This window comes from Procambarus clarkii, chromosome 34 (genome assembly GCF_040958095.1).
Source record: "Procambarus clarkii isolate CNS0578487 chromosome 34, FALCON_Pclarkii_2.0, whole genome shotgun sequence".
In the NCBI taxonomy this organism is placed as follows: domain Eukaryota; kingdom Metazoa; phylum Arthropoda; class Malacostraca; order Decapoda; family Cambaridae; genus Procambarus; species Procambarus clarkii.
The window spans coordinates 35,226,851-35,247,551 of NC_091183.1; the positions used below are offsets into that span (position 1 = coordinate 35,226,851).

Below are 20,701 nucleotides of genomic sequence, written 5' to 3' on the forward strand. Positions count from 1 at the left end.
CTATTAAATTCTATAGCACATACTATACATGTAAGTGAAACAGGAATATACAAAGAAATTGTTACAAACATGTACTTGCTGATTTGGAAATATTATTTATGCTGCTATACAGTATTTTATATGGAAAGTCAGATACCTGAGGAGAAATATATACATCTGACAAAATACAAAAAATTTGTGTGAAAAATATATTAAATAATATTTATTCATACACACAAATAAATGTTGTACATAATTTGGTTTTGTAAAATATCTATACTAGTGTTGGTTTCACCTGTGTACACACAGCCTTTGCCTTAAATTGAATGATTTTAATTATAAAATAAAGTTGCTTTCAATACAGTACAGTGTATAATATACCTTGCATGCAAGGGAAAAATTAAATATAAATTGTTTTTTAAATGCTATACACAAAACAATAATATAGGCCATCAATATGTAGCCCTTAGACCAAGTTTCAAACAGCTTCAATAAATTGAATCAATAAATGTGTTTTATTTAATATGACATGACTATTTGTGGCTTATAGCACTTGATCAACAAATATATCTGTTCTAATAATGGGTGCACAGGCTGACCAATTGCTTATTTAGGTGAACAAAACAATGAAAGATGAAAAGCACTGAGGTGAAACATATATTAGGGATGTGATACAATAATTATATCTTTGCCATTAATCTTTTTGCCAATAAAAAAGCTTCTTATTTGGGTGTTTTTTCATATTGTCACTATTTTGTACTCTCAACAATTAAACTTAGCAAATGATAAACATTCTTTAATACAAAAAACATGTAAATATTTTCACCAAACATCAGTCGACTATATGAGGTATATTTGTTATAAAATTGTGATATATAATATGCAAGTCACAGCCAAATTAATGATATGAATAATTGTTACATTTTAATGTTTCCAAAATGTTCTTAATTACAATTGCTATTACAAAATATTATAATTTCTCATCCTATTTTTAGGGAGTCTAATTAGATAGCATTAAATGATTTTCATAATGACTGATTATTTCCCAGACATTCTACCACTCTAAAATATACCTTTGGATATCTCCTTGAGGGATTTGTTTAAGTCCTGTGCTTCTTTAGCAACCTCCTTTAAGGCTGTTGACACTTTATGTACAGCATCTAAGATTTTCATGCAGAATTAACACTTGTGTTGTATTATGTCCTGCAGTATTTTTTTTTTACCTGTATCTGTACTACAAACTGAGACTTTGGAGTAGTCATGGCCTAGAGACGATGGATGAAATTGATCACCAATTGGTGAGGCAGAAGGCTCGCCTGATTTCTGTACATTTAGCACTCGAGAATCATCAGTGTCCATGACCACTTCCTCTGTTACACAATTTGGTTCTGAAAAAAAAAAAAAAAAAAGCGTTGAATGTACAATAATGAAACGCCATTTTCTGGGTGAGTCCCGGAGGCTCTCCGGAACTTACTAGGCTGATATGCTAATGTCAGATTTTGGCATCAGTCATGTGTATGGAGTTCTTATATGCCTACCATGGACCACAAGCAAGAACATGGCCCCCTCTAGAGGCAAGGGAAGCAATGGACTATAGAAACTCCCGTGTAATTGGAAGCATTCTATGTCTGCCATCGACCGGGTTAGGCACCCAGAAAGGTAGGCGTCCCAAAACAAACCCCTATTCTGGTGAAAATTGCAACCAAAAGCTGAAGAAGTACATAGAACTCCCTAAACAAAAACGAGCAAACTAGTATGACGTCACCCGTCGTCGCGCCACTGTCTGCCCAGCCCCCCCTCCCCGGGAAGGGGAAGGGGTAGCCCCAGACTTACCATGCCGGCAATCCACACCACAGTTCTGAGACTGGATGTCAAAACACTCGAAAAAACTGCCGACCTGAGGGAGGGAGGGAGGGAGGGATGCCGGGGAGCCTCCGGGACTCACCCAGAAAATTGCGTTTCATTACATTCAACGCTGGTTTTCTGGTGGGAGCCCCTACAGCTGCCCGGAGCTAACTACCCACAGAGGAGAAGAATAGGGACTTACCCGGGAGGCGTTTGCTGCTCACTCCTCAACCTGAAGCCGAGACAACTGGCTTCATCCGCCGACCCAAAGCGACACAGGCCCGACTGGGCCCAGGAACGTTTACTAGGTAACGAGCAGCCAGGACCCTGTTCAACCGCCAAAATCCCTGCACCTGAATGTCAGCTCAGGACACATTGCCAAAGATGGCGGCAAGAGCCGCAAATTTGCGGACGTCATGGGCACGGGGATAAACCGCAGGCTGGCTAGCCTTAATAACCCTGCGGACGACCAGACCTGCACCCTCGAACAGGGAAGAAGCGAAACTGGATCAACCCAAAGCAGCTCCACGGACACAGAAGCCTCGGCGCGCAAATAACGGCGAAGAGCCGCAACCGGACACAAAATTTGATGCACCCCCGGCCTAACCAACCAAGCATCAACAACCCAGGGGACCCATCCAGAAGGCAGCAGTCTCATTCTTCGCCAGAAAAGAAGGAGAAGGCTGCAGACGAACACACCGATCACCCCAACCAAAGGTGTAGAAACCTCTGCACCGGAGGAGAGCATGAAGCTCACCTACCCGACCCCCAGTGGTCAATGCCAACAGGAAAAGAGGCTTCGAAAAACAATCCGGAACTGAAGGGGCCACAACAAAACGAGGAGAAGAAAGAAAAGAGAGCACTCTGTCCAATGACCAGGACGGCTCAGACGGTGCATGAGCAGGCCAGAGGTGAAACAACGCCCGAGACAGCTTGTGAAACGGTGCAGATGTGACATCAATACTGAAAGCAAGCTGAAGCGGTTCCGCCAACGCCGCACAATACGAGGCGATAGTGTTAGGCATAAGGAGACGGCCCTGGAACAACTAAGAGAAAGGACAACACCACCTGAACAGAAAGCGAAGTACAACGACAAAGACGTAAGAAGAACCGGAAGGACCGCCAGGAAACTTCATACTGCCGCCGAGACGAAGCCCGCAGGTGGGATACTAACAAGGATGCCACCTGATCACCATAAAAATGATAAACTCAGAGTCAAAAACACCATACGTGAAGACTCGAGGAGAAGATCGAACCATCCACGTGATGTACTGGTCCAATCTGCTGGAAGAGGCGGAGCAGCGGAAAAACCTCTAGGTTCGGACACCGAGCAAGCAGTGCTTGAAACCACGGCTGGGCCGGCCACCTAGGGGCCAAGAGGACAACTCTCCCCTGGTAAGTCTCCAAGCAAGTCAGGACCTGGAGCAACAGCTGAACTGGGGGGAAGAGATACAGGAACCCCCACCTCAACCAGTGCTGCTGAAAGGCATTGACCCCGACGGCCTCGCAATCGGGAAAGGGAGCCACATACAGGGGAAGACGCCGCGACCACGCCGACACAAAGAGGTCCACCTCGGGGCGTCCGAATGTCTGGCAAAGCCAACCCGAAAAACCCGAAGAGGAAGCCGGCGATGCTGCAACCGATGCAAAGCCCCCGGGGTCCAAACCCAGCGATCGTGAGACAGGCGGAAGGGACGTCTCCGAAGGAACCAGAACAGCCTACGAAGCCAAACCCGACCAGGTGGGTAGACCAGCATCGTGAAGTTCAGGCTCCCGCACAGACCCTCAAGCAACCACCGGGTGACCCAGGAGCCCCTCAGAAACAGGCATATGCGGGACCGCAGCCACAGAAGACTCCGGAGGAAAATACAAGGAAGCGGTTCGAGAGTCCCACACAAGGCCCAGCCAGGTACAAACCTGGGAGGGAACCAGATGGGACTTCCTCCAGTTCACCAAGAACCCGAACCTGGCGAGCTGAGAAAGAACCTGGCCAGCATACAAGCGGACTGGCTGGGAGCCCAAACCAGCCAGTCGTCGAGGTAGGCCAACACCTGAACACCTAACAGACGCAGACGGGTCACCACGACCCGCATGAGGAGCGTGAAAATGTGAGGTGCCAGGTTCAACTCGCACAGGAGACAACGAAAGCGGCAAGCACGAAGCCCCACAACAAAACCGAGCCAGTCCCTGAACCCCGGATGAATCGGGACATACCAATAAGCGTCCCGAAGGTCCAGAGCCACCATCCAAAAGCTCGGCTCCAACAGGAGCCGAACCTGAGACAGCGTGGTCATCCGAAAGAAGGAGCAATGAACCCAAAGGTCCAGACAATGGGACAAGTCCAGAATGAACCGCAGGTCTAAGCAGTCCCGTTTCGGGACTGGAAACAGACAGGAAACCCATCTGAGGGACGTCGTCGTTTCGACCACGCCCAAGCGAACCCATTCCAAGATGACCTGACAGAGCGCAGGGGAAGAAGCCTGCCCCGCCAGCCCCGAATCCCCCGCAGGGGAAGGGGCCACCAGAGGCCGTGCGAATCGACCCAAAACACCCACAAATTGTGGGACCAGGCGTGAGCGAACAGGGCAAGCCGCCCCCCCATCGCCTCGTTAATTGGGCAAACTGCAAAAGGGCCGGCGCCCCTTACAAGACCCAGAATCTCGCACAGAGCCGAACACCGCACCGACCAGACGAAGGGGGATCCGCAGGAGCCGAATCCGAACCTGACACCAGTGGCCTACCATGACTAGAGGAACCCAGAGCCTTGACACGACCCTTCCAGGAAGGCCCACCACGGGACCCTCGGAGAACCAGCAAGTCCGACATAGAACGGCAAGAAGCCGAAGCAGCCTGAATATACTGCGCAACGGCGGAAGCCTCAAACAAGAGAGGGGAAAAAAGGGGAAGACATCCTAAGAGCCAAGGCCCAAGCGGATTCCACAAAAGAGGCAAGCACCAGCCGACATGCGAGCCGGGAGGCATAAAACAGAGCCACCAAATCCCGCAAGATCAGGCGCGAAAAGCTTCAGCAAGACACCCGACGAGCGAGCCGCCGAGGCTAAGGCGCCAGACCCAGGAACAGCTGCAAGCGCCCCTACATCCTCCATGAACCACTTGGAAGACAGCTCCAGGATGGAAAAGAAGCGCAAGAACGCAACCAAAAGGCCCCGAGTGCACGCAAGTTCTTCGCCACCTGCAACGCCAAAAGGGAGAGAACCTGCACATGGAGCTGAATGACACCAACATCCCAGGGAACGTCAGGAGCAAACAAGCACTCATTGAGGTGCTCAAGGTCGCCCCCCAGGAAAACCTGAAGCATCGTCGAAGCCTCCCGCCACTCAAGTGTGTGGGAACGGCAGGAGTGTCAAGCCTCCAAGGTAAACACCAGGACAGTCCACCAGCCAGGACGACTCCATGAACCTCGTAACGGAGCCAGAAAGGGAACGAAGTCCCAAACTTGAAAGTCGAGGGATCCATTGCCGAGGCATAATCCGGGTCACGCAGGAGGTTTGCTGCAAGGGCCATCTGCACCGCAGCAGGTTGAATGCGATAAGCCAAAAACCTCCGGAAAGATGGAATCGAAGCGCCCGGGGGAACGCGGAACTGAACCAGGGAAGGGGCAGACACCAAATCTAACTCGTACGCAGAGGGGGGGGGGGAGAAAACCCCACTCCTTGTAACAGTAACCTTGCTCAGAGGGTAAAAAAAAACCAGGTGAGGTCCATCGGGGCTCAAGGCCCCCAAGTCATCCCCTCCCCAGCCCCAGGGTCCTCCTCCACAGGACCCCAGGGCCGAGTCCTTCCCCCCCAAGCACCGACCCCACTAGACAAGGCCGGCACAGCCATAGAAGCCGGATGGAATGAGGCCCACTGGTCAGACCCAGAGGCATCAGGCCGGGGGAGGAAACTCAAATGCCTCTGTCGCCACACCGTAAGGGGCCATCCCCCAAGGTTGCCAGAGCCTCAAGACCAACTAACCCCTGTCCCGACTCCAAAACCCCTCAGACATTTCTGGGCGGGAAGCAGGAGAGGGGACCAGAATGAACAACAGGAGGGGAAGGACCAGGTGGTGTGGACTGAACCAGGGTCGAAGCAACCCTCACCCCCAAGTCCGGGTCCCTATAAGCAAAACGAGGCAGCCACGGGGTATCCGGGTGAGCAACCAACCTAGCGCGTTGCAACAACCGAAACTTAGAATGCAAAGCCTGCGCAGCCTGTACCCGAAGATGATCATCCACAGATTGGGTAAATTGAGTCACCAGCAAGCAACAACACTCACAGTACTCAGGATCGAAAGTGTCACTGACCCAACAGGCAGCGTGACGGAGTCAAAAACAGTGAAGGGTCGCCCTGAGACAAGGGGACCAAACAACCCTCAAACTCGCACGAAGCGAGGGCCATTGAGGGGGAAACCCCGGGGTCACATCCATCGGACCTACGCGTCCCCTAGGGGATTCCCAGGGTCCTGAGCATTTACTTGAAGAGGAGTCAGCACTCAGGTACACCCAGGCAGAGTACTGCTAACCTGCGCCCAAAACTACCAAACAAACTGTCTGAAGCTGAACCCCAGGGATGTGTACACTCACAGGGACCAAGCAGGGGACCACACACCAAGTATCAGTGTGAGGCCAAACACCAGTGGCAAATAGGGCAGAACCCCCCACCAAGACAAAAACAAAAACAAAACCCCACAAGAGGACAACTTACCAAAAGGGACAGAGGCGGCCGCTGTGATAGGTGACAACTAGCTGCACAGCACCATGCGCCCCACTACCAGTGCAAAAACTGCTTCTTACCCTAAGGTAAACTAGGGAAACAAAACACCCAAGTACCCAAAGGGCGGCCGAGAAACCTGAGCAGTAAAACGGACACGCAGAAGCAGATCCCGAGGAACTTGTGGAAGGTAACCCCAAGCTCCAAGGGCAGTACTTACAAGGCACCTAGGGAAAGGAACCCTAGGTGCATGCAGCCCAAGTACTGAGGAATAACTCCTGGCTCTCACACCCCTGGAGTACAGCAGCCACACAAAATGCACAGCGTCGCAAAAATACAGGAGCCAGAGCACACAACCAAGCCAATAGCATCAGCCTCAAGAACTGGGGTGTGGATTGCCAGCGCTGTAATCTGGGGTTATCCCTTCTCCTCCCAGGGGGGGGGGGGCTGCGCAGACAGCGGCGCGACAACGGGTGACGTCACACTAGTTTGCTCATTTTTGTTCAGAGATTTCTATCTACTCGTTCGGCTTTTGGTTGCAATTTTCACCAGAATAGGGGTTTGTTTTGGGACGCCTACCTTTCTGGGTGCCTAACCCGGTCAATGGCAGACATACAATGCTTCCAATTACACGGGAGTTTCTATAGGCCATTGCTCCTCTTGCCTCTCTAGAGGGGGCCAGGTTCTGGCTTGTGGTCCCCGGTAGGCCCATAAGAACTCCAAAGACTTTGGCATGACTGATGCCAAAGTCTGACATTAGCATATCAGCCTAGTAGGCTCCGGAGAGCCATAGGGGCTCCCCCCCAGAAAAAAAGTAAAAAATAAATATAAATGAATTTGTGTGAATACATTCAGTGGATTACGTTAAATTTGGCTAATTTAGGGGACCCAATATAAGCCTAATGTGTATGAATACACTCTGGTTTCCTGTTACCAAACACAATGAATTATTATAACTTATTATCTCGAGGTCCACCCCTGAAGATTAATTACTGACCCTGTCCAGGATGCAACCCTACAATAAGCTGTCTAACTCTTGAGTTCCTACATATTGCTTAAGGTGAACAGGACCTAGATTCACGAAGCTCCCTGTATTTTTTCACAAGTAAGTGTACTACGAAGGTTCCTAAGTACGTGCTAAGAAGATACTTACGTGCAATTCAGATACTGTAGGTGTTCTTACGAAGATATTTGGGTTTTGGGTCTGGTTCACCTGCATGTCGACAGAGGTCACTACTGTATAGTGTTTGGCCAATCAGAGGCAAATGTTACATTTCTAACCTGACCAATCACGCTAATGCAATATCGGCTGTGTTGTGTAAACATTCCGGTTCCTCGTGGTATTGATGTCAGAAAAATCATCTGTGCATCCAGTCATGTGCCGGAAACAATCGAACATCATCTCCTTCACCGTTTTTGACATCGTAGTGCCAGAGTAAATTTCAAACAAGATTTAGCGTACTTTAAATAACCTTTATCGTTGTTTATTAGGAGGAGGTGACTTCTTTACATGAAAAATATCCAATAATCAAAGCACTGGCTAAATATCTCCAGTCGACCAACAAATTGGGCCATATTTGACCTGTGCCACATTCATACTTGGCGCCACCAACAGCCAAACACAGAAAACAACTGTCTGGCCAGCAGCACCAAGGATCAGCTGACGCCAGCACAACACAACACCCCGGCCTACAGTGCGGCAAGTCTCCCTCTAATCTCAAAGCAAGCCTCTGTTTAGTCGCCAGCTCCTTTATCTACAGTACAAGACATCAAACACTTTTGAAACCTTGTCATTCTCAACAGTAACGCCTCTCCCAACATTTGTAGTCGTGCAGTCATCAAGAGGATAGACACTTCACACAAACTGCACCTACCATCAAGAAGAAAATGTCTGGGATAAAGAGGAAAGCAAACTTCGGTGAAGAGGAGATGACAGTTCTCGTTGATGAGGTTAAGAAGAGAGAGAGCATAATTTTTGGGAAGTTATCAAGATAAGTAACTACCCAAGACAAACACTGTGCCTGGAGCCAAATAGCTCTTGCTGTAAGTGGTGTTGGTCTCTGCTCAAGACAAGTAGATTTCCACAAGAAATTTCATGATCTTCAATCTTTAGTCAAGAAAAAATTAACAGAAAACGCCACGGAAATGCTGGCATCCGTGATGCAGGACAGGATTATACCCTAGAAGGTATTACTCTTTTTTTTATGTCTAAAGATTTTGTGTCGAGGACCAAGTGAAATTTGTTTAGGTTCAATTGGTATATAAAAATTAATGACCCAGTAAAATTGTAATGGTACAAATTGAAATTTGTTTGTTCATCAAAAAAGAAAAATATATATTTATAGATCAAAGATTTGTAAATTAAACAAATTAAGCATTTTGTAGAAGTGATACTTTTCACTACTTATGCCACTTAGTTAAATTATCTTGGCAAACAGTTATATAACCATTAGGTAAAGTAATTACAAAATATAAATATTATTAACAGGATCTTGATTATATAAACTCATTTTCAACCCTAGTAAGCAACATTACTTTAGTAGTTGTTAAGAGGACATCACAAATTAGATGGGCAAGTCCCACACAGGGTAACATTATTGCTAAACATATCTAAAGCTCATAAATATTAACAATGGATCATCAAGATTCGATATTGGTATGTAATGTGCACTGTTAGTCATATTTTTTTTCACTCATTAAATTGTGCAGTACAGGTATATCTTAATTTGTGATTGATATTTCAAAAAAAAAAAATCCAAATTCTTTGCATTACCTTCGCCTGAACCGAGAACTACAGTATAACTTTAATCGTAAGGTAACTATCAGGTGAAAATGCAGAAAAGCCAGAATGGTTATATTACACTTAAATGGATATACCAAAGGCAGGAAAAACATATAGAAATATTTGTTTTATGAAAGTTTTTATTAAATAAGTCCATAAATATTTTTACAGATGACAAGATTTGTTCATTCATATGTGAAATTACCTGTATCTGTTAAAAAGTAAATTTTATTTGTTGTTTTTATGTATCGTAGAGTCAGGTTCATTGTAGACTCGCAATATGGAATTTGGGGTTCAAAACTCGGGCATGACATTTCCAATCAGCTTATGGCCCTATTCACCTAGCAATATGTAGGTACTCAAGAGTTACAGCTTGTTGTGGGGTTGCATCCTGGACAGGGTCAGTAATTAATCCTTAGGGGTGGACCTCGAGATAATAAGTTATAATAATTCATTGTGTTTGGGAACAGGAAGCCAGAGTGTATTCATACACATAAGGCTTCTATTGGGGTCCCCAAATTAGCCAAATTTATCAAAATCCACTGAATGTATTCACACAAATTCATTTATATATATATATATATATATATATATATATATATATTTTTTTTTTTTTTTTTGTTTTTTTTTTTTTACAGAACCAAACTGTGTAACAGAGGAAGTGGTCATGGACACTGATGATTCTCGAGTGCTAAATGTACAGGAATCAGGCGAGCCTTCTGCCTCACCAATTGGTGATCAATTTCATCCATCGTCTCTAGGCCATGACTACTCCAAAGGCTCAGTCTGTAGTACACATACAGGTAAAAAAAAAAAATACTGCAGAACACAATACAACACAACAAGTGTTAATTCTGCATGAAAATCTAATAGATGCTGTACATAAAGTGCCAGGAACCTTAAGGGAGGTTGCTAAACAAAGACAGTACAGTACTTGAACAAATCCCTCAAGGAGATATCCAAAGGTATATGGAAAGTGGTAGAATTTATGGGAAATAATCAGCCATTATGAAAATCATTTAAAACTATTAATTAGAATCCATAAAAATGGGATAAGAAATTATAATATTTTGTAATAGCAATTGTAATTAAGAACATTATGGAAACATTAAAATGTAACACTTATTCATACAATTAATTTGGCTGTGACTTGCATATTATATAGCACAATTTAATAACAAAAGTACGTCATATAGTTGACTGATGTTTGGTGAAAATATTTACCTGTTTTTTTGTATTAAAGAATGTTTATCATTTGCTAAGTTTAATTGTTTAGTAGTAGTGACTAGTGACAAAGTAGTGACAATATAAAAACAAAAAAATAAGAAGCTTTTTTTATTGGCAAACAGATTAATGGCAAAGATATAATTATTGTATCACATCCCTAATATATGTTTCACCTCAGTGCTTTTCATCTTTCATTGTTTTGTTCACCTAAATAAGCAATTGGTCAGCCTGTGCACCCATTATTAGAACAGATATATTTTGTTGATCAAGTACTATAAGCCACAAATAAAGTCATGTCATTTATTAAATAAAATACACATTTATTGATTCAAAATATTGAAGCTGTTTCAAACTTGGTCTAAGGGCTACATATTGATGGCCCATATCATTGTTTTGTGTATAGCATTTAAAAACAAAATTATATTTAATTTTTCCCTTACATGTAAGGTATATTATACACTGTATTGTATTTAAAGCAACTTTATTTTATAATGAAAATAATTCAATTTAAGGCAAATGCTGTGTGTACACAGGTGAAATCAACACCTAACTTTATGATGAGCATTAAAATCCCCAGCAATAATAGCATTTTACTGCGTGGCCAAGGCAAGAACTGCCTTTGCTTCTAGTTTACGTCTAGGGGGCTTGTAAACGTTGTATATGAGGAGCTCAATATTAGCCATACTCACTGGTACTGCTAATACTTCTACTCCATCCCCACATGAAACTGGGTCTATTTTCTTGCTGGGTATGATGTTTCTGACTAGAGTCATTAACCCTCTTTGTCTTCCCTGCTCATACAGTATAATGTAGTGCTGATATCCAGCTAATCTAAAGGATTTCGTGGTTGGGAAAAAAGTGTTTCTTCCAAAACGATTATATCTGCTTTCATGCTGATTGCAGCCTCCTGAAGAGTGTGGTTTTTATTTCCAAGACCTTGTATGTTCCACTGCAGTATTCGTAATGGCCACACGACGGTTTCGGTTTGTGTTTGCCTGTTCTTCTAGAACTCCTTTTCGGAATCGACCTCTAAATTCTCCACCACGCAAGTCGTGTCCCTGCAATTCGGACTGCACTGATTGCTCGTGGTCATCCCCTACATTGTTGGAATCTGTGCATAACTGTGGTCCGTCACTTTGCTGTTGGTATTGCTGCACAGTGGATTGTATTGATTGCTCGTGGCCGTTTCTTTTGTAAGAATCTGTGCATCTCTCCCATCCAGTATTTCATTGTTGATGTTGCTGCATATTGGGCTGAATTGATTGTTCATGCCTGCCTCTAGTGTTGTTGGAACCTGTGCATCTCTGCTGTTCAATACGTCTTTGTTGGTGTTGTTGCATATCAGACTGCATTGGCTGTTGTTGTCTGTCTCTTGTGTTGTAAGATTCTGTTGATCTTGGGTGGTCACTGCTTCTTGCAGTTGCTTTTGTGAATGTTGATGTTCTGGTGTCTTGACTATCCGACTGTTATTGGTAGTCTGTATGTCCATGCTGCGTTGTTTGTCCTCTTGTGTTCCATCTTGTCTCGGACTCTCTATTTCTTAGTGTAACTGTGGTCTGCTGCACGATCTTGTCCATTATTACACAAGTAATTTCTTGAGTCTGTTGTGAGGCATTCTGCATCATCTGTAGACAATTGATAATGGTCTCTGCCATGATCTTCACGATGTTTTTCAGCTGGACCTCGGTAAAACTGTTTATTTGTTGTGTTGATCCCGAAAGTAATTGCTTTTTGCTCTTTTGCATTTGCTGTATTTCTGCGGCACTTTTGTGTATTTTCTGATTTGGAGTTGATAGATTTAGGAAATTTTGTTCTGTGAGAGTGGGCCTCTGTTGTGGCTGTGTACGAGTGTTCCAGACGGTGGTGGTTGTGTATGTAGTACTGGTCGTGTGTTTATCCTGGCCTGAGCTGTCTGCACTTTTTCTTTCCGTGCAGAGCAGGTTGTGCTGCAGGCATGATGTTTGCCTCCACAATTTGGACATTTGGCTGTTGTGGTCTGGTTTACTTTGTGCTTGGCTATACAGTCTTTGGTTGGATGTCTCAGACTGCACACACTGCATCTCTCCTGTCCTGTGCAGTGTGATTGACAGTGGCCGTATTTCTGGCACCTGAAGCAGCGCAGGGGTTCCAGAACGTATGGTCTCTGTCGATATATTCCCTAATTTCCAAGATTGAATGTTTCTGGCACATGTCCCATGAAGGTCACCAGAACCTGACGTGTCGCTGCCTTGTCTACTTTTGTGCGGCATCGTTCCGCATTCAGGATTTGCTTGTGTTCTAGTATTGTACTGGATCCAGGGGAAAATCGATTGGGTATCCCAAAAGCACGACTCGTGTGTGTGTCTTTGTGAAGGGTCCAGCTTTTCCAAGCATACAGGTTTCCCTTGCAGGACATTTACTTTTTCTAAGTAATTTGCAGTCTGTTGGTCTGGTGTCGTCATTATTATTTCTCCTTTCAGGTTGACTATGATAGAAAGTTTGAGCTCTGGGTGTTCCTTTTCCATTGCCGTTACTACTCCATATGCTATAGGAAAGTGGTCTGTCTGCACTATCTTGAATTTTGGAAGATGTGCAGAGTCTGACGATGTTTGGTTGAGACTGGTGGTGTCCTCTCCTGTCTCATAATGTTGTTCTGTGGCTTGTCTGTGGAGAGAGGTACAGTATCCGACACCGGCTGGTGTGTGACTAGTGCTGTCCTCTCCTGTCTCATACTGTCGTCTTGTGGCTGGGTTATGGACAGAGAAGCATTGTCTGACACTGGCTGGTGCGAGACTGATGCTGTTCTCTCTAGGTCCATAATGTCTGCTGTCTTGCTGGTAGAAGCACGTAGTGAAGCTTCGATAGCAGTTTTCTTCGGTGCCTGCTGCACCTCGGTCCACTGTCCCTCCTCGTTTGAAAGCTGCCTCCCTTGCCTCTTTCTATTTGACAACCCCATGACTCTCCACTTAGAAAGGACCGAATCACTGCCCTACCTAATGCCCGAGACACTCCTAGGCCTGGAGAAATTCATTCCCCTCCAACGGAGGTCGTAGAATGATTCCTTCCGGTGGAATCAGGAATACCTAACACCTAAATGAGCAAGTTTGGTCTACCTTTCCCTGTCAGGCTCAGTACACCTTCTAAGGTGCTCCCTTGTGGCAATGTCCGCAGGATATGGCCTCGCCCTTCAGGATAGGACTAAGTGACCTGGTCAGTGATACGGTCCTCAAAAAAAAAAAAAAAAAAAAAAAGTCATGGGTGTCGAGAGTGTGGTACAAGAGTTTGGGTCGCCTGCGTACTGGGTTGAGCAGAATACCAGTCAGCTGGACAGCAGGTAATCAACAACATTGTTTCTCCATCAATTGTAGACGAAATCAAAATTATTTCCTTGAAAACAAGAAATTGCCTGGGTCTTGGAATACTGATGTATTCTTCCTCACAAAACCGCAATGATTTGAGCTGATGGGTGCTCAGAATCTTAAGTTTTTCCGGGAAGAAATCCGTGTGCAACCAGCTAGCAATGGCGCCGGCAGCGAGTCCCCTGCCCTGGTGACGCTCTATTACTCTCTCATCTATCCTTATCTCAATTATGGTATTTGTGCTTGGTACACTTAATCTGTGTAAACACACTATGCAAATAAAGGGACCCAGTTTATGGAACTCACTCCCTACTGAATTGAAAAGCTGTCCAACTTTTACATCATTCAAAATCAATACTAAAAAGTACCTAATTTCATCTTCATAGTTTTTCACTTTTTGCCTTAAAATTGCACTGTATCAATTGCTACCCAATCTCCCAACCTTTATGTTCCCAATTTGTACATCTTTACCATTGTGATCATTGCTGTTCTTATATGTGCTGCCAATCTGTTGTATGGTGTTTATAAATCTTGTTTATCTGTATCTTTTGCTACCCAGTCTCCCAATCTTTATGTACCCAATCTGAACATCTTTACCATTGTGATCATTGCTGTCTTATATGTGCTGTCAATCTGCTGTATGTTGTCTATTAACCTTATTTAAATTACTAATCAAGCTGTCAATGTAATCAATCAGAGCTTTAATATAACAATATGCTTTAATATACCTACTTATCTCTCTCATCTCATTTTTCTCTTGTAATGTATCTTTATCATTTATCAATTCTGATTGAAATTACCTACTTAAAATTATCTGCTAGATTAAGGACCTGCCCGAAACGCTGTGCGTACTAGTGGCTTTGCAAGAATGTATATACTGTACTATCCAATGTATTCCCACAAACCCAATGTACCTTCTTGTATATATATAAATAAATAAATAAATAATAAATGGTGTTCTACTACACAAAATCATTTACGTCCTCTAATTATTCAACACAAAGCTGATATTAGAACAATATCTAACTCTGGCCCCAGACAGCATTCGGTACCCTTACTCAAATCTTTGAATATGTTAGATATAGTCACTGCACATCCTCTCATGCATACTCTATATATTTAAAACTCTGAACTGCATTGTCAATCCTGACCTTAGAAGCTTTCTAGAAGGTTGTAATAGAACTCATGGGCATCACACCAGAAACAAATACCTATTTGATATTCCAAGAGTGCAACTTAACCAAACTAGAAATGCTCTAGAAATCAAGGGACCCAGAATGTGGAATTGTGTCCCCAATCATGTCAAATTCTGTACCTCTCTCAACCAGTTTAAGAGTAAAACCAAGTGCTACTTAATTAACTCCATGTAACCTACCTTACCCCCTAAATGTCAACCATGTCTTGCTTTTGTTAAACAATGCTGTTTGTTCTCCAACTTGTACAATTGATGATTTCTGCCATGTTCCCCCCCCCCCCCTTTTATTTTTTTATTCCTTTTTTCAACACAATTTATACGTAATCCCAATTACTATTTAGTTTTAGTTTGTGGGTTATTTTTCCCCACACCTTGCCCAAAACGCTATGGGTATCAGTGGCTTTAGGTATTGTATGTACTAGCTCTATTATAAATCCAACATATTGTTTGTAAATCAACTATTTATGTACTTTTCCTGAATAAAAAAAATTATTTATTTTATTTATTCAATGCAATAATTGTGCAAAAACATACAAGCAACTGAAATCTTAGCACATTTATCTGGTTCATACTTAAGACTACCACCAGACCTGTGGAGACACCTAAACCGAGATTTCAATACACCGAATTTCTCGATAACCACTCTTGTTCTTGCATGGCTCCTGTTATATAGCTCTTCTGGAGGGCTGGGAGGGTTAGTGAAGGGTGTAAGTAAGTTGGGTTGCAAGGGACACCCACTGGCACCTGCATAGATATTTAATTTATAAAATGTGCATATATCTTTAATAATTACTCACTAATCCTCAACCCCCACTTTTTTTCACACACTATTTGATTCTACCATCTGAAGTGGTTGGTTACCTTCCTCTGTCACATGATCACCTCTTACTCGCATTACATACACCATTCTCCTTTAATGTTCAGAGGCATATAACTAACATGTCAAAACAACCAAAATGTAACCTACTTCCTTCCATATTTAATCATCCACTTGTAATCTCTTGTATACCCATGACACATGCTGTATAAACACCAGTTTATACACATTTCTGCCCATTTCCATTCGAAACCCATACAGTATTGGGTATCGAGAAAAAATAAAGCATATTGTAATACAGTACAGCCTGCAAAATGAAAAAAAATTATATATATTTTATATATATAAAATACATACTGTACACACATACTGTACATGCATACATATTGGGGGGTGTACACTGTGGTGCCCATTGTCTATTTATCCTCCCATCCTTCTTCCATCTGCCCCTTGACTCTCTTCAGTCCCCATCCCCTTCATCCCTCCCACTATCCCCCTTCTCTTTTTTAACAGGCCATAATTATAGGCCTATGTATTCAATAACAAAAGTTTTTGAAGTTTTTACCCTAACCAAACATCATTAGTGCAGGGTATTTTTCTTTTATGTCTCACCCAAATATATTTTCAAAATAAAACCAAAATAAATTAAAAATGGGTATGTATAGCTAAGGTACACCCCCTAGCTATACTTACTAGATGAACAGGGGCATTTGGTGATAGTAAATGCTCCCATAAGGCAGGGCTCATCACCTCTCATATTTCATGTTCACCAGTGTTTATTTACTTAACTACCTGTACTGGTAAAATATCTTGCTATTATAAAACTAATTCTAATATCATAAAAGACATATTTACTACAAGTTTCAAGCAGAGAATGCATATATTACTAACACGAAGGAATCCTCTTCATGAGATTTTGCCAACTAAAATCTTTTGTTTATATGTATTAAAATCGATCCTCCGTGTTGTGTAGTAGAGAAAAATCGAGTTATATCCAGTTTACGGAAAGCTACGAGTGGTTGACAGCACTCTTAGCGCAACGGAGCATATTTACGAAGATTTTCCTTTTTAAATGCCTACCTGAATACCAACGTAGGCGCTACGAAGGTGCTAAGAAAAGCATTCATAAGATGTTTCATGAATCTGGCCCCAGGGCTGTAAGCTGATTGGAAATGTCACGCCCAGGATTCGAACCACGAATTCCATATCGTGAGTCTACAATCAACTTGACTCTACAATAATTAAAAACAACAAATAGAATTTACTTTTTAACAGATACAGGTAATTTCACATATAAATAAACAAATCCTGTCAGCTGTAAAAATATTTAAGGACTTATTTAAATAAAAAATATAAAACAAATATGATGTTTTATGTTTTTCATCATATGATATGATCATCATATCATTTATATTATGTTTTTCTTATCTTTGGTATATCCATTTAAGTGTAATATAACCTTTCTGGCTTTTCTGCATTTTCTCCTGATAATTACCTTATGATTAAAGTTATGCTGTAGTTCTCGGTTCAGACAAAGGTGATGCAAAGGTAATTGAAATATCAATCACAAATAATCACAAATAGTGCACAAATAAATATAACTACACAATTTAATGAGCGAGAAGAAATATGACTTACAATGCACATTACATACCAATATCGGATCTTAATGATCCATGGTTAATATTTATGAACTTTAGATATGTTTAGCAATAATGTTACCCTGTGTGGGACTTGCCCATCTAATTTGTGATGTCCTCTTAACAACTACTAAAGTAATGTTGCTTACTAGGGTTGAAAATGAGTTTATATAATCAAGATCCTGTTAATAATATTTATATTTTGTAATTACTTTACCTAATGGCTATATAACTGTTTGCCAAGATAATTTAACTCAAGTGGCATTAGTAGTGAAAAGTATCACTTCTACAAAATGCTTAATTTGTTTAAATTTACGAAACTTTGATCTATAAATATTTTATTTTTTGATGAACAAACAAATTTCAATTTGTACCATACAATTTTACTTAAGTCATTATTTTTTATATACCAATTGAACCTAAACAAATTTAAAATTTGGTCCTCGACAAAATTTTTAAGACATAAAAATAGTAATACCTTCTAGGTAATAATCCTATCCTGCATCATGGATGCCAGCATTTCCCTGGCGTTTTCTGCTATTTTTTTCTTGACTAAAGATTTAAGATCATGAAATTTCTTGCGGACATCTATTTGTTGTCTTGAGCAGAGACCAACACCTTACCTTGAGGTGCTTCCGGGGCTTAGCGTCCCCACGGCCCGGTCGTCGACCAGGCCTCCTTACAGCAAAAGCTATTTGGCTCCAGGCACAGTGTTCGTGGCTCCAAGCACAGTGTTCGTGGCTCCAGGCACAGTGTCCGTGGCTCTAGGAACAGTGTTCGTGGCTCCAGGCACAGTGTTTGTCTTGGGTAGTTACTTGTCTTGATAGTTCCCAAAAATTACGCTTTTTCTCTTCTTAACCTTATCAACGAGGTTACGATGACTGCACGAGTACAAATGTTGGGCGAGCTGTTACTGTTCAGAATGACAAGGTTTCAAAAGCGTTTCATGTCTTGTACTGTTGATAAAGGAGTGGCGACTAAACAAAGGCGTGTTAGAGGGAGACTTGCCGCACTGTAGGCCGGGGTGTTGTGTTGTGCTGGCGTCAGCTGATCCTTGGTGCTGTGGCCACAGCTGTTTTCTGTGTTTGGATGTTGGTGGCGCCAAGTATGAATGTGGCACAGGTCAAATGTGGCCCAATTTGTTGGTCGACTGGAGATATTTAACCAGTGCTTTGATTATTGGATATTTTTCATGTAACGAGAAGTCACCGCCTTCTAATATAAACGACGGTAAAGGTTATTTTAAGTGCGCTAAATCTTGTTTGAAATTTACTTTTGGCACCTCGATATCCATTCTGAGCACATTGGCAGTTACGGCAATCCATTTGGAGGGATGCTGATCTTCAAGGAAGAAGGATTGGAGGGCTTCAGTGCAGGGGTCAGAATGTATAACTTTCATCACCCCTACCAAGAGAGACAACAACAACACTTTCCTGCCCCATGGGAGATCACTCCTTTCCAAATTACTGTCCCCTCTTTCCCACCCAAGAAGCTGATTAAAGAACAAGTCTTGCTTCGACGAGCAAAGTACAATGCCTTAAGCCAAACTGATACTTTAGTCAGCGAGCGCTCCCTTTCCCAGATTATTTACACTGATGGATCCTTGCATCAGTCCTATGGAGCAGCTGGAAGTGCAGTTGTTGTGACAGGAAGAGATGGTTCCTTCTCCCATGAGTGTGGAGCGCGTCTCAGTAACTGGGCCTCCACTCTTCAGACAGAATTGGTTGCCATAATCCTTGCACTCGAGCGCGTATATGAATCCAAAGTTGACACGCTAATTGTAAGTGGCTCCTTGTCATCCTTGACTGCCCTCAGCTCCTTAAGGCATAACTGTAACGTGCTTATCTCTGAAGCTAGACACAGATATAATGAAATAATCAATGATGGAGTCAGAGTTTGTCTCCTGTGGATTCCTTCCCATATTGGTCTCCGAATGCATGATAGAACTGATGAGTTAGCCAAGACTTTTGCTCGTAAAGAGGGAATTGATTACCAACTTGGACTGCCTTTGGGCAGCCTGAGGGCAGCAATATCCCAGGAACATCAACTAAATTTAGGAGACTTGAGGCAAAGTGAAATTCACACCAGTTACTCCATCTATCATCATTCTATTATGCAGGAAGAACCGCACGTCTATGGGTCATCCAATAATGTTAGCAGACTTCTAGATGTTACCACTGCTAGGCTTAGGCTTGGCTACAAGTACCTCTGGGAATTTGTAACATCTGCTGATATAGATTTGACTAAATGTAAACTGTCAGCAGAACTACTCGCATACTTTGCGTCATTATATAATGGAATGTGAAAAAATCGCGGAATTTAGAGATAACACCATCAACAGTGTCCAAGAAATGTGTAAGCATTTCATTCATAATGATGTGCTGCCCGAAATCTAAGCGAAGTATCCAAAATTTGCTTACTGTAGGTAATGCATGCACATGACTGTAAAGCTGCCGTCCAGTTGGGTGGGTGTGGAGCAAGACTAGTAACTGTGTGACTCATCATAGATGTAAAGTGCCTTGTATAGTGACTGTTGTGAGTCTCTTATTGATCACTTGTGACACAAAAGATTATTGATGTGTGTATTTGTGTGGGTGATTAGATATGTATGTGTATGTATATATGTATACGTATATATATATATATATATATATATATATATATATATATATATATATATATATATATATATATATATATATATATATATATATATATACCTCTGGTGCCAATGTGGGGACCCATAGCCTCGGAGAAGAAAATAAAAAGTATTCAGAGGAGACCTTGTGGTTTCTCACTGAACACTAATATTATCTTCTCCTACCACCCCCATTCTTTTGTATGTACACATATATATTTACTTTATTTGAACTTTGTTACAAAAAAGGAGTTACATATGGGTTACAAAGATGGTTGTCATAGGTTGTCGAGTTCCTCCAGCTCCTCAGATGGCGGGCAGGAACCCTGGATGCAGTGCGCATTTCCCCTCTGTATCGCCACACTGAGGCGCTGGAAAAGAAAGCTTGCAGCTCTCGGGTCCCTTGTTGTTTCAATGAGCCTAGAACCCAGTTCCTTCAAAAAACTGGTAGCACTTTTACCCCAGGCGCCGAGCGTCTCAGAAGCAATGGGGACAAAATTGTAGTGGTGATCCAGTTCTCTATACTTA

At 42.7% G+C, this 20,701-nt stretch overlaps 1 long non-coding RNA gene across 1 annotated transcript; it reads right to left on the minus strand.

Annotated features, from left to right (window-relative positions):
* Nucleotides 1-211: 211 nt before the first annotated feature.
* Nucleotides 212-18,674, minus strand: LOC123762016 (uncharacterized). Its single transcript, XR_006773288.2, has 2 exons — nt 7,690-18,674; nt 212-1,367 (listed from the first exon to the last, which is right to left on the minus strand). It is a non-coding gene; the product is annotated as an uncharacterized lncRNA (long non-coding RNA).
* Between the last annotated feature and the right edge of the window lie 2,027 nt (nt 18,675-20,701).